Source organism: Ochotona curzoniae, unplaced genomic scaffold (genome assembly GCF_017591425.1).
Source record: "Ochotona curzoniae isolate NIBS_2020 unplaced genomic scaffold, NIBS_Ocur_1.0 scaffold_3223, whole genome shotgun sequence".
In the NCBI taxonomy this organism is placed as follows: Eukaryota; Metazoa; Chordata; class Mammalia; order Lagomorpha; family Ochotonidae; genus Ochotona; species Ochotona curzoniae.
In genome coordinates, this window is record NW_024467108.1 from 3,732,505 (window position 1) to 3,746,811 (window position 14,307).

A 14,307-nucleotide genomic window follows, 5' to 3' on the forward strand; every position below is an offset into this window, starting at 1 on the left:
TTCTGATAAAAATAAATAAAACTTTAAAAGTGGGCAAAGGTCTTGATTGCATTTCTCCAATGGCTCTATGTGTATACACACAAGCATTGACAACACCATTGATAACTAGATAAAGAAAATCAAAGTCATAGTGAGGAGTGGGCATTTAAAAATTTTTTAAAGATTTATTTCTTAATGATCATATTAATTTTTTAAAGGTTTTTTTTTTATTAGAAAGGTAGATCAGATTTATGGAGAGAAGGTGAGATAGAAAGAATTTTCATCTGCTGTTCCCTAATTGACCGCAATGGCTAGAGCTGACCCAATCCAAAGCCAGGACTCAGGAGCTTCTTCTGTGTCTTCCACATGGGTGCAGGGGCCCAAGACTTTCACCTTCCTCCTCTGCTTGCCCAGGCCACAAGCAGGGAGCTAAATGGGACATGGAGCAGCCAGAATATGAACCATCATCTGTATAGGATCCCGGTGCTTGCAAGATAAGGATTTAGCCTTTGAGTCATCGTGCCAAACCTGATTTATTTTATTTTATCTATTTATTTTATTATTGGAAGAGCTGATCAGATTTGCAGAGAGAAGGAACGACACAAAGAACGACCATTCACTGGTTCATTCCCCAAATGGCCACAACATCCAGAGATGAGCCAACCCGAAGCCAGGAGCTGCAAGGTTCTTCTGAGTCTCCCATGCAGGTGCAAATTTTCCAAGCTTTGGGCTACCTTCTACAGCCTTCCTAGACCACAAGCAGGGAGCTGGATAGGAAATGGAGCACTTGGGACATAAACCAGTGCCAATATGGGATGCTGGTATTTGCAAGGTGAAAATTTAGCCATGGAGCCATTACCAGGCCTAAGAAGTAGGCATTTTGCACAGTGGTCCGGTGCCACGTGCTAATGCACACAATGAAAGGCAACAGCTAATTACCCAAAAAGCTGGTTTCATGACACACGTGTAGGAGACCTAGATTGTATTCTGGGTTTCCAGCTTCAGTCTGACCAAGACATAGCTATTGTGGACATTTAGAAAGTGAAACAGGAAATGGAAGATCTCTCTCCCTCTCTCTCTGCCTCTATCTAATTCTCAAATAAAAGGAAAAAGAATACAAAGATGAGCTATCACTTCACCCAAATCCCTGGCTTCAGCCTAATCCAGCACAGAGCTGAGCAAGAACTCACCGAGCTCAGTCCATTGCACTGCTCCCACAGGAAAATTATACCAACTATGGCATTGTACGGGTCGAAAAATCTATGTGGCCCTCAGACCTAACGGCCAACAGGTTTTGGCAAGCTCAGCATCACCAAAAACCTAATTATATAGGACACCTGGTATCTCCCTAATCCTGGGGTCTCCTCCAACCGGAAGTGGGGGAAAGGTTGTACAAACAACGGTGCAGCCTCAGCACAGTATCACAGGAGGTGGAGGGTGGTGAGCCAGGAGCTGGGCTACAGAGACCATGCTGGAAATTTAACATAAGAACCCAGACCTGGAACTAGCTGGAGAGATTGGCACAATTGGCTGCAAGCAAAAAGCCATGTACCAGGTCCGGCATGATAACATAGTGGTTAAAGACCTCGCCTTACATGCCCGGGATTCCATATGGGCTCCGGTTCTAATCCCGGTAGCCCTGCTTCCCATCCAGCTCCCTTCTTGTAGCCTGGGAAAGCAGCGGAGGACGGTCCAAAGCCTTGGGACTCAGCACCTGCATGGGAGACTAGAAAGAAGTTTGTGGCTCCTGTCTTTGGATTGGCTCAGCTCTAGCCATTGTGCTCACTTGGGAACTCACATCAGATAGAAGATCTTCCTCTGTCTCTCCTCCTCTCTGTATATCTGCCTTTCAATAAAAATAAAAATAAATGTTTTTTTTTAAAAAAGCCATGTACCAACTGCAATAATTAAAACAAACTGTAGACTGTGGGAGACACAGCTTAGAAACCTGCCCCAAGAAGAAGAATCTGATAACCAGAAGTACAATGACCAAGAGCAAAAGAAGAGACAGAGGCACAATGAATATTAATGAAGTCTCCCCTGCAAAGGAGCAAAACCCTTTGCCAACGTCAGAGTTAACTAAGGAAGACATCGAGAATTCAAAACACTTGTTATAAAGCTTCTTCTCAACAACGAGAAGCACGTAAAACAAGGCATTCAAGGAATTCAAGCAATATGTCACACTGGAAATGAATCAAATTATCAGAAATAAAGAATACAGTGGAGCAAATTAAAAGTACAGACAGTCTGCAAAGTAGAATGAAGGACACAGAAGAAAGAATCTCAGAATTGGAAGATATTTCCTGTCACCAGAAGCAAAAAGCTGGAAGCACAGCTGGATTAAGCCACAAAAAAAGTATTCAGGAGTTGGAAGACACTATTAAGAGGCCTAATATAAGAGTTATGGGAGTCCCAGAAGGTGCAGAAAGAAAAACTGGTTTTACAGATATATTTAATGAAATAATAAGAGAAAATTTCCCTAATCTAGAGAAAGAGTTGGCAAACAACATCCAGGAGGGGTACAGAACTCCCAATCAGGCTTGATCAAAAGTGATCTTCACCAAGACACATGATCATCAAGCTCTCTTCATTTGAACATAAGGAAAAGATCCTTAAATTTGCTCGTGAAAAAAAAAATTTACATATAAAGGAATGTCAATTAAACTCACAGGAAACTCTACAGGCCAGAAGCAAATGGAGTGACATACTTCAGATTGCAAAAGCAAAAAATTGTCGTACCCAGCAAAACTTTCTTTTGTCTTTGAAAATGAAATAAAATTCTTCCACAGTAAAGAAAAGTTAAAATATGCCTCTTCCAAACCTGCCCTGCAAAGGATATTTAAAAATGTTCTCTTGGGCCCAGCAGCATGGCCTAGCAGCTAAAGTCCTCGCCTTGAACGTGCCGCTGGAATCCCATATGGGCGCCGGTTCTAATCCTGGCAGCTCCACTTCCCATCCAGATCCCTGCTTGTGGCCTGGGAAAGCAGTCGAGGATGGCCCAAAGCTTTGGGACCCTGCACCCATATGGGAGACCTGGAAGAGGTTCCTGGATCCTGGCTTCGGATCGGCATAGCATCGGCCGTTGCGCTCACTTGGGGAGTGAGTCATTGGATGGAAGATGTTCCTCTCTGTCTCTCCTCCTCTCTGTATATCTGACTTTCCAATAAATAAATAAATCTTTTTTAAAAATGAAAATAAAATGTTCTCTTAACAAAGAGGAATAGCACCCACCAAACCAAAGGCAAATGCGAAAAACATCTCAGTAAAATGACAACAGAAGACTAATGAACAACCCATTCCTAAAATGGCAGAATCAAATTACCACCTATTTGTATCAACCCTGAATGTAAACAGCTTAAATTCATCAATCAAATGTCATAGATTAGTAGACTAGATTTTAAAAATATACATCTATTTGTTGCCTACAGGAGACACATTTCACCAGCGAAGATCAATAGAAACTGTATCTCATGGATTTATTTTTTGTTAGTTTCATCTCTTCAAAACATTTTTTTTCTGAATAAATTCTTCAGTGACTCATAGATCATACAGAAGCATCATTTTCTTCAAAAAGGTTCTTGATTTTCTTTTTCATTTCTTCAGCAACACATCATTCAGTAGCATGTTATTTAACTTCATGGCATTGTAAATTTCTATTTTTATTCCTGTTGTTGGTTTTGTTTTGTGGCTTTTCATTTAAGGGGATAATACAGTAACTGTGTAATGGAGACTAACAAACCCAGATGTGAGGCTACAATGCAGTATGCATCTCTACTTCCAGACAAAGATGGACTCCCAATGAAACTATTTACTATATCTTGACAATAGGATGCTGGACTCTCTGCCACTGTCCATGCCTGCAATGATGGACATAGGACTGTGTATGAAGAACTATATTACAGTAATGATATAGGGGAACTCAGTGAGGGGGAGGGCGTTGGGGAGGGGATAATGGAAATCCCAGGGGCCTATGGAACTGTATCATAAAATAATAATAATAAAAATAAGTAAAATTAATAAAAACTAAATTTTAAAAATTCAGCACTTGAAAGCTTACAATCTAGTTGAAGAGGAAAAAATACATTAAATGATAAGTAATGAATATTCGAATAGCATTTCAAAATACGAAACAGATATCTACAAGAGGATTGCATGACAAATTGCAGAATAAGGTACAAAGGCCTCTGCAAGAGATTCGAGGAGACAGTTTACAACAGAGGTGAAACCTCAGTTGCATATTGGCACACTAGCAGAATTTGCAGAGAATAGGAGAAAAAAACAGACTGTAACTTGCATAAAAAACTATAATCACAGCAGAGCATTAGTTCAATGTGTATCTCAGCCTGACCTTTAGGATAAAAAATTCCAGGATTAGGAGTCTTATTCAAAATTCTCAGTGTTTTCACGAACAAATCAAGAAATTTCCATATCATGGATCCTACCATCTGCCTTCCTGACCTCCCCTGACATGCCAACTGTTATTTCTGTTGTCCAGATTTGAGACTTTCCAGGTCTCTGAGCAGTCTTTCCAAGGGAGGCTCACGAGAACCCATGGTTCAATACAGGCAGCACAGATTGCAACACAAGTGACGCGTGCTCTTCATCCATACTGCTGTGTTCCTATGAAAAAAACAGGCACAGCTGGTTTGATGTGTGATCCGGGCCATTTGGGGCCTGATTAATGCCAAATTTATGTTAACCATACCACTTTGTCAGCACAGCTACTTATTCTTTCATTATTCATTTTAAAATTTTAATTAAAAAAAAAAAAGTCATGTGGGAAAGGCGGGGAATACCGGTCCAGGACACACCATCCAGCCCCCAGGTATGGGGGCTGCAGATTGCCCTGCATTCACAGGTAGGCGAGGGAACTGAGACAGAATGGTTGCGGTGGAGGGTGGGAGGGGGGTGGAGATGGGAGGGAGAAGGAAGGTACTGACAGCATGTTTGGGTCAGGCTAAGGCACCCGCCCATATTGGAGACCTGAGCTTGGCTAAATAGTATTGCCCCCAAAAAAGAAATGTGATAGAACTTGATCTTTCATGAAAGGATGACCATACATAATGATTAAAGTTTAAAAAAATAAAAAAAAATAGTATTGCCCACTGCTCAATGGTGCATGCCAAAGCTGAAGCTGGGAGGCATGCCTGGCTGGGTTAGGCCAGGCCAGTGAGTGCCAGGACCTGGAGTCAGCATGTCAGTCTGGGCAGTAAAACTTGCTGTCACAGGTGAGATTCATTGCTGGCAGCGGGCCTGGTAGGGGAACTCGGGGAACTGCCCTGCTAGGCTACAGCTTCTACTAGTGAGTGCAAAAGTCAGGGCTGGGTCCAGGCCAGACCAGGCTAGACTAAAGCACCCATCAACGTATGTGTGTCCCAGGTTAGGCTGGGCCAGTCCACAGCACACACTGGCATGAGCCAGAGCCAGGATGGCATGCAGGCCAAACCTGGTTGGATAGCAACACCTGCCAGTTCACATGAGGGCTGAGGGTGGGAGCAGGCTAGGCTGGGTTGGTGTGCACTGCTGTACACAAGAGCCAGAATGTGTGTGGGCCAGCCAGGCTAGGCCACAGCACTAGTTGGCAAGTGCCGGGACTGTGTATGTGTCATGTCAGGCTTAATTGCAATGCCCACTATCAGGCACAAGGGAAATTATGGGCACTGTCCTGCTAGGCTGTACCTACTGCTGGTGAGCACCAGGACTGAGGGAGGGCAAGCTAGAAAAGGTAGAGGAACCTATTGGCATACATGAGGGCCAAGTCTGGGGTTGGGTCAGGCAGATGGAATGGATGTGCTCTGGGTTGGGCTAGGCCACATCAGAGTCTGGTACATGCAAAACTTGGGGCTAGAGGCAGCCCCGGTGGAGGTTATTAGGGGTTGCCCTGACTAAGCAGCACCATCCGCTGCTATGTATGAGGACCAGGTCTGTGGTGGGCTGGCTGGGTCGGCCCTCATACTTATCAGCTAACGTGAGATATGGGCCAGATCATCTAGGCCAGCAGGAGAAACTGCCTCATGGGAAGATGGAAAACAGAACAGAATGGACAATTCCCCTGGCCAAACTTTGTAGCATGTTCTTGGGTCTGTGGATGCACTAAGGTGGACTGTATCAATCAATAGACCTTGGAAAGATATTTTCAGCCCTGGAGCCACGAAACTAATAACTTCTCAGAAATATCAAAACCACTCAAGTGGCACCCTCAGAAATCTCTTCCCCCATGGGGTCTCTAAGGTGTCATCAATTGGACATCCCCTATCCCTAGTACTGATGTGGTTTGACAGCAAGGAGTGGCGCCCTCACCCTTTTTTTTTTTCCCTGCAGACACAGGAGAAAAAAAATTGAAACATTTGTCCCAGCCACCTTCCTCCACATCTGACCCTTCTCACATTGATCTGAGGCCTACATGGGTGGCCATCCCTCTCAATTATGTAAACAATATTAAAGTAAAATTAAAACTTAAAATAAAGCAAGTTAATGTTTAAAAAAAGAAAATTATCCATTGAATGTGATTTCAAAAATTTTGTGGCTGCAAATGGGCAAAAATGTTTCTGTAAGGGTGTTGTCCTCCCATCTTGGGAAACCATCATTTTCTAGAAGCATAACATTAATATCTCCACTACTCACCTGTTTTACTTACAAACTAGAGAAGAGATTCATCACATTGCAAAATGATTCTTGAGTTGCACAGGGGTCACAGGGTTTCCTCAAGCATTGTCTTGCCAAGGGTTTACTTAGGGAATCACTAAATCCCATTAACTTCTTAACAGAAAGCTAAGCCAAACACTAACAAACCGCTATTGATTAAACATCAATCACAAGATAAAATATATTTTAAATTACAATGAAAAAAGAGCATTTAGGTGTTGAATTTTCCAATTTCTCACTTCCTTGTGTGGCATTAAAATGCTAGAGAAACCTGTTCAAAAATTGCTTTTGTTGCTGTGCTAGTCCTGACCGGGCAGAGCAGTGCTGGATCCAAGACAGAGCTTCCCTAGGGAAGGTCTCTGTCCTTGCAAGCAGCCAGAGGACCCAAAGAAGCAAGTTATACAAACGTCAACAATCACCCTACATGGTAATGACTACATACGCTATTTCTGTGTGCTTCCTTATCTCAGTATGCTTCCCTATACTTCCAGCAAGGATACATTCCTAAAGAACATAAAATTTATAATTAATTTAACCTAGCCTAATGTTTTAAATTAGTGATGTTCAATAAATATTGTGCATGTTCAATTAGTGAATGAATAATATTAGTGTAAGATGGAATGGGTACCCAAATAAAGTACACAATGTCAAACATGAATGTCAAAATTCACATTAACATTTAATAGGATACATATCCCTAGCATCCTATACGGGCACTAGCTCAGGTTTCCACTGCTTGACTTCTTCTGGTCCTACTCTCTGTTAAAGTGCCTGGGAAAGCAGCCAAGGTGGTCCAAGTGCCTGGACCCCTGCACCTGCAGGAGACACCCAACAGGAGCTCCTGGCTTGAGGTGTCGGCCTAGACCAGGTCTGGTCTTTGCAGCCATAATGGAAGGCAAACCAGCACGTGAAAGATTCTCTTTCTCTCCATCTCTCTCACCTCTGTCTTAAAAAAAAAAATTAAAAAGAAAAAAAGCTGTTCAGTCTAATTAGGAATTACTGGAAATCAGAGCTTGCAGCACCCACTGACTGGGGAAGGGTTTCACTTCTCTCTTAGCAGTAAGATTGCTCTAACTTAAGATTAAATGGGGGCCTGGCGCCGTGACCTAGCGGCTAAAGTCCTCACCTTGAATGCACCGGAATCCCATATGGGTGCCAGTTCTAATTCCAGTGACCTGCTTCCTATCCAGCTCCCTGCATGTGGCCTGGGAAAGCAATCAAGGATGGCCCAAAGTCTTGGGACCCTACGCCTGCTTGGGAGACATGAAAGTTCCTGGCTCCTGGCTTTGGATGGGTGCAGCACCGGTCGTTGCACTCACCTGGGGAGTGAATCATTGGATGGAAGATCCTCTCTGTCTCCTCCTCCTCTCTGTATATCTCACTTTGTAATAAAAAATAAGTAAATCTTTTAAAAAGCAGGAAAGAGAAAGAAAGAAAGAAAGATTAAATGGGGCCAGCACAATGGTTCAAAAGGCTAATTTTCCACCTAAAAGCGCCAGTATCACATATGGGCACCTGGGAAATCAGCAGAGGCCTTGGGACTCTGCACCCATGTGGGAGACCTGAAAGAGACTCCCAGCTTCCAATCAGCTAAGTATTGGACACTGTAACCATTTGGGGAATGAACCAGGAAATGAAAGACCTCTCTCTTTCTTTCTCCTTCTCTCTGTAGATTTGATTTTCAAATAAAAGTAAATAAACCTTAAAAAAAAAAAGTCTTCCCAATCAAGTAGTCTCATATGTTCAACAGAGTAATTGAACCAGAAAGCATGCTATACAGGAACGGTCTATTTTTCCCTACTACCATTCTTTGCAGAAATCTTGGGGAAAAACAAAGGAGATTATTATATTGCCTTTTTCTGTTCCTAAGATGAAATATGCTAGTCTGGCGGCATGGCCTAGCGGCTAAACTCCTCACCTTGTACACACCAGGATCCCATACAGGCGCTGGTTCTAATCCTGGCAGCTCCACTTCCCATCCAGCTCCCTGCTTGTGGCCTAGGAAAGCAGTTGAGGACGGCCCAAGGCTTTGGGACCCTGCACCTGTGTGGGAGACCCGGGAGAAGTTCCTGGGTCCTGGCTTCGGATCGGCATAGCATCGGCCGTTGCACTCATTTGGGGAGTGAATCATTGGATGGAAGCGAATCATCGGATGGAAGCTCTTCCTCTCTGTCTCTCCTCCTCTCTGTATATCTGACTTTCCAATAAATAAATAAATCTTCAAAAAAAAAAGATGAAATATGCTTCACAGGCTTCAAAACTTATAATTATTTTCAATGTTTTTTAAGTTTGTTTCAGAGGAGATTATTCTCTCCCCACTGTCTTTCTCCTCCTTCTTCTATTAGCTATCAGGGCAGATTCTGATAGAAGACTGGATTAGGGGTGGGAGAGAGAGTGGAAAAGCGTGATAGAAGGAGATAAAATGGGGAATTCTCTGTTCATAAAATTAAATGTTTTCAATGAAGGCAAATTTTGGAGCCTCTCTTTGGGCCAGGAATATTACAACATTTCCGAGAGTTGGGCAACATCTAGCATAAGATGTTAGCCAAGGGACTAGGTGCGGTGGCCTAGTGGCTGAGGTGATCAATTTGTGCCAGGATCCCACAAGGATGCCGGTTATGGTCCCGGCAGCCCCACTTCCCAAACAACTCCCTGCCTGTGGCCTGGGAAAGCAGTCGAGGACAACCTAAAGCCTTGGAACCCTGCACCCATGTGGGAGACTTGGAGGATTGGCTCAGCTCTGGCCATTGTGGTCATTTGGGGAGTGAATCATTGAATGGAGTATCTTCCTCTCTGTCTCTCCTCCTCTCTGTATATCTGAATTTGCAATAAAAATAAACCTTTAAGGGAAAAAAAAAAGATGCTAGCTAAGAATAATATCCCACATGAGATACTGCCACCAGGGATTGGAGGATCAGTGTGCTATGCCACTGCACCGGCCCAGATTTTTTTTTTTTAAAGATTTATTTTTATTATTTTTTCATTGGCAAGGCGGATATACAGAGAGGAGAGACAGACAGGAAGATCTTCCGTCCGATGATTCACTCCCCAAGTGAGCGCAACGGGCCGATGCTATGCCAATCCGAAGCCAGGAGCCTCTTCTGGGTCTCCCATGCGGGTGCAGGGTCCCAAAGCTTTGGGCCATCCCCGACTGCTTTCCCGGGCCACAGGCAGGGAGCTGGAAGGGAAGCGGGGCTGCTGGGATTAGAACCGGTGCCCATATGGGATCCCGGGCGTGCAAGGCTAGGACCTTAACCACTTGCGCCACCGCACCGGGCCCCAGATTTTTTTTTTTTAAATCACAATGTTTATTATTGCAAAGAAAACTCCACTCAATGATTTTCTTTACAGAAAAAAATAAGTATTTTGTTGTTGTTGTTGTTTCTTTGTGTGTGTGTGTTTTTTTTTAACACTGACTGAGAAGAAAACTTTGGGTCATTGTGATTAGCTTTCAGCAACCCTGTGTGCTCAGGCCTCTCCCCTACAGGCTTCAATTTCTACATCCGTAAAATGAGATGGGCTGCATGACCTTGGATTTGACAATGGTTTTTTAAAATATGACACCATAAGCCTAGGCAGCTAAATAATAGACAAATTGAATGTCAGCCAAATGGAAAGCTTTTGTGTATCAAAGGACATTATCAATGAAGTCAAAAGACAATATTAGGAGGAAATACCTTCTAATCAGATGTAGGAAACAGATTTCATTCCCAGAATCAACAGAGGTGCTTGAAAAAGCTTGTGGGAAAACAGAGTGAACAGAAGTTTCTTTGGTTGTGTAAAGCTTTCAAATCTGTACCTAGGGTTTCCAATTGATGAGCAATACATGTTAAAATTATCCATAAAGTTCAAGAGATTTTGCACCAGAATCAACTTATCATTCTATTTTAGGAACGTTCTAAGATATCCACAGATACGTATTTGTACATGTGCCTTTTCCAACTCAACAAAAATGATAAAGAATACAATTCAGGCCCAGTGCAGTACCCTAATGATTAAAGTCCTCGCCTTCAATGCGCTGGGATCCCATATGGGCGCTGTTTCTAATCCCAGCAGCACCATTTCCCATCCAGCTCCCTTCCTCTAGCCTGGGAAAGCAGTTGAGGACGGCCCATAGCCTTGGGACCCTGCACCTGCGTGGGAGACCCGGAAGAGCTCCTGGCTCCAAGCTTTAGATCGGCTCAGCTCCAGCTGCTGCGGCCACTTGGGGAGTGAACCATCAGACAGAAGATATTTCTTTCTACCTCTCCTGCTCCCTGTATGTCTGACTTTGCAATAAAGATAAACAAATTCCAAAAAAAGCTACAATTCAAAATGGACTTGAAGAAGCATTTACAGGCATCACAAGTGGTTACTTACCTCATTGCGCCATGATGTTGTCCCTGGAATAGCTATTTCTCCAGAGAAGACATATAAATCATCAGTAAATTTAGGCAAAGATGGTTGGCATAGAGAAATGCAAACCCAAGAACACAATAACAGATTTTTTTCTGGCCCGGTGCAGTGGCGTACCAGCTAAATTCCTCTCCTTGTACACCTGGCATCCCACAAGGGCGCCAGTTCTAATCCCGGCAGCTCCACTTCCCATCCAGCTCCCTGCTTGTAGCCTGGGAAAGTAGTTGAGGATGGCCCAAAGCCTTGGTACCCTGCACCCGTGTGTGGGAGACCTGGAAGAAATTCCTGGTTCCTGGATTCGGATTGGCACAGAACCAGCCGTTGCATACGCCTGGGGAGTGAATCATCGGATGGAAGATCTTTCTCTTTCTCTCTGCCTCTCCTCCTCTCTGTTTATCTGTCTTTGCAATAAAAATAAATAAATAAATCTTTTTTAAAAAAGACATTTTTTCAAGAGTAGGATGGTCTCAAAGGATTAAAATTAAAAATGAAATGTTGGGCCCAGTGTGGTAGCCTAGTGGCTAAAGTCTTTGATTTGCATGCGCCACTTCTTTGTCCCAGCTGCTCTACTTCCCATCCAGCTCCCTGCTCGTGGCCTGGGAAAGCAGTGGAGCACAGTACAGGTTCTTGGCTCCCTGCATCCACATGGGAAACCCGGAAGTTCCTGGTTCCTGGCTTTAGACTGGCTCAGCTCTAGTAGTTGTGGCTACTTGGGGAGTGAACCAGCAGATGCAACATCTTTGTCTCCTCTCTGTAAAATCAAATGTTTCGATAAAAATAAGTCAGTCTTATAAAGAAAAAGTATTGACAAGGATTTGAAGAAACTGGACCCTGAACAAACATTTGCAAGCAAATATTAATAGGCAAGTTGCTCACAGCAGCTAACCCATAGAAACAGCTCTCGTGTCCATTAGCAAACAAATGGATAAGCAAATAGTCATATAGCCACACAAAAAAGTATTTTTTCAGCCATGAAATAGAATGAAGTGTTGATATGTGCTATAACATCAATGAACCTTGAAAATACGATGCTAAGATAAAACTGGACAAGTATTAGATGAGTCCACTTAATGCAAAATATCTAGAATAAGCAAATTCACAGAGATACATGTCTGCCAATTAAGGACGTGATCTGAAGAGTTAGAGGGGGAATTATTCTTAATGAGTTCCAGAAGTCCTCTTAGGGATCATGAAAAATTCTGGAAATAGATCATGGTGATGGCTGTAGCGTTATAGTCCCATCACTGAACTGTACACTTAGAAATGGTTAAAACCGGGGCAGGGGATTGGCTTAGCAATGAAAATGCCTGCCTCCCATGCGTCAGTATAGTGCTGCGGGTTTGAGTGCTGCCTCCACTCTTAATTCCAGCCTAAAGCACATTCCAGGAGGCAGCTGGTGATGGCTCTGCCACATAGCAGGCCTGTGCCACCTACCTGGGGCACTTGGAATTGAACTCCATCCTTCTGCCCGGCCCAGCTTCAGGCATATGGGGGGCATCAATCATGGGTTGGGAGATATTCCTCTTCCTCTCTCTCTTTCACCATATCAACAGACATACCAGTTTTCAGAGAATTCTTTTTTTTAAAGTTTTATTTATTTTTATTGGAAAGTCAGATACACAGAGAAAAGGAGAGACAGAGAAGAAGACCCTCCATCTATTGATTCATTCCCCAAGTCACTGCAATGGCCAGAGCTGAGCTCACCTGAAGCCAGGAACCAGGAGCTTTTCCCAGGTCTCCTATGCGGGTACAGGATCTCAAGGCTTTGGGCCATCTGTGACTGCTTTCCCAGGCCACAAGCAGGGAGCTGGATGGGAAGCAGGGCTGCTGGAATTAGAATCAGCACCCATATATGGGATCCTGGCTCATTCAAGGCCAGGACTTTGGCTGCTAGGCTTCATGCTGGGCTCTCAGTGAGCTCTTCTTTAAAAAAAAAAGGGGGGGGGGGGGTACGGCACAGTGGCCTAGCAGCTAAAGTCGTTGCCTTGAATGGTTGCCAGCCGTTTTTAATTCTGTTGGTCCTGCTTCCCATCCAGCTCCCTGCTGGTGGCCTGGGGGGGGGCAGTAGGGGTTGTCCCCACCTCCCACCTCCTGCTCTCCTGGTACAGCACAGCTGGATCCCTCTGGGGACACTGTCCGAGGCCCACCATGGGACTGTTGTGGGTTAAGGAGTTGACTAGCACTCCTTAAGCCGAGCACTACAGGGAGTGGGCTTGGGGCGAGAAGCACCTGGTCTCAGCTGTATCTAATACGCGCTAATGAGGGAGTGGGGGAAAGAGTAAACAAGAAGTAGGTGAAAGGTCAAGAGAGGAGGCAATAAAGGGAGGCCTGGGAGAGACTTCCACTATCACTGGTCTCCTGTCAGTGCCTCACCCCTCAGACGCCTGCTGCGTCCAAGCTACTGGCTCTGCTGGCCGGAACATGGTACCACAGGTCTTCTAGTGCCTGTGGGCTGGGAGGAGGGGGTTGGCCCTTGTCGGATGATGGGCTGTGCTTTCCCCTCCCCGCTTGGTGACTCTGTTCTCTTCCTCCTGTCCCCAACCTGGGAAGCTGCCCCAGTCCAAATGAAGCCCAGTGAAATCTGCTTGGCACCACTCACTAAGTTCCTGCCCAGATCCTCTCTTCTGGCCCAGTCTACACAATGGCCACCCTGCCCCTGCTGCAGGGGACCCCAGAGTCACTGGTACCAGACTGGGACTGCCAAGCTCTGGGTTCCTGGCTTCAGATCGGTGCAGCACCCACCATTGCGGTCACTTGGGGAGTGAATCAACGAACAAAGATCTTCCTCTCTGTATATCTGACTTTGCAATAAAAGTAAATCTTTTTTTTAAAAAGTTAAAATATTTTGCCAAAACCAAAAGTGGGGGAGTGAAGGCTAGGACTAGTGCTAAGTAAGAGTATTATAAATTCCCAAGTAGTGGCATTTATCAATAGTTTGGACTGCAACAGGCGTGTAGTAGAAACCTCTACTGCCACACTTGTGGGATGCAGCCCTCTCCCAAGTGGTGGCTTAACTCACAGCACCACGACACTGGCCCCTGGAATAGATCTTTCTTCAGAGAAGACATATAAATAATCAATAACTCAACAAAGGATATGGTCCCATTCTTTAGGGAGCTTTGATGTTGAGTGGTTCTGAGATCCTAACCTGGTGCACTAGGACCTTGACAAGGTTTTGTGATGACATCATCTCTGGAACATTGAAAAAAAAAAAACCGGCCTCCGGGGAACTGGAGGAATGCAGGCGGGATGTGCATTTCACACACCCACGAGCGCGCGCGCGCGCGC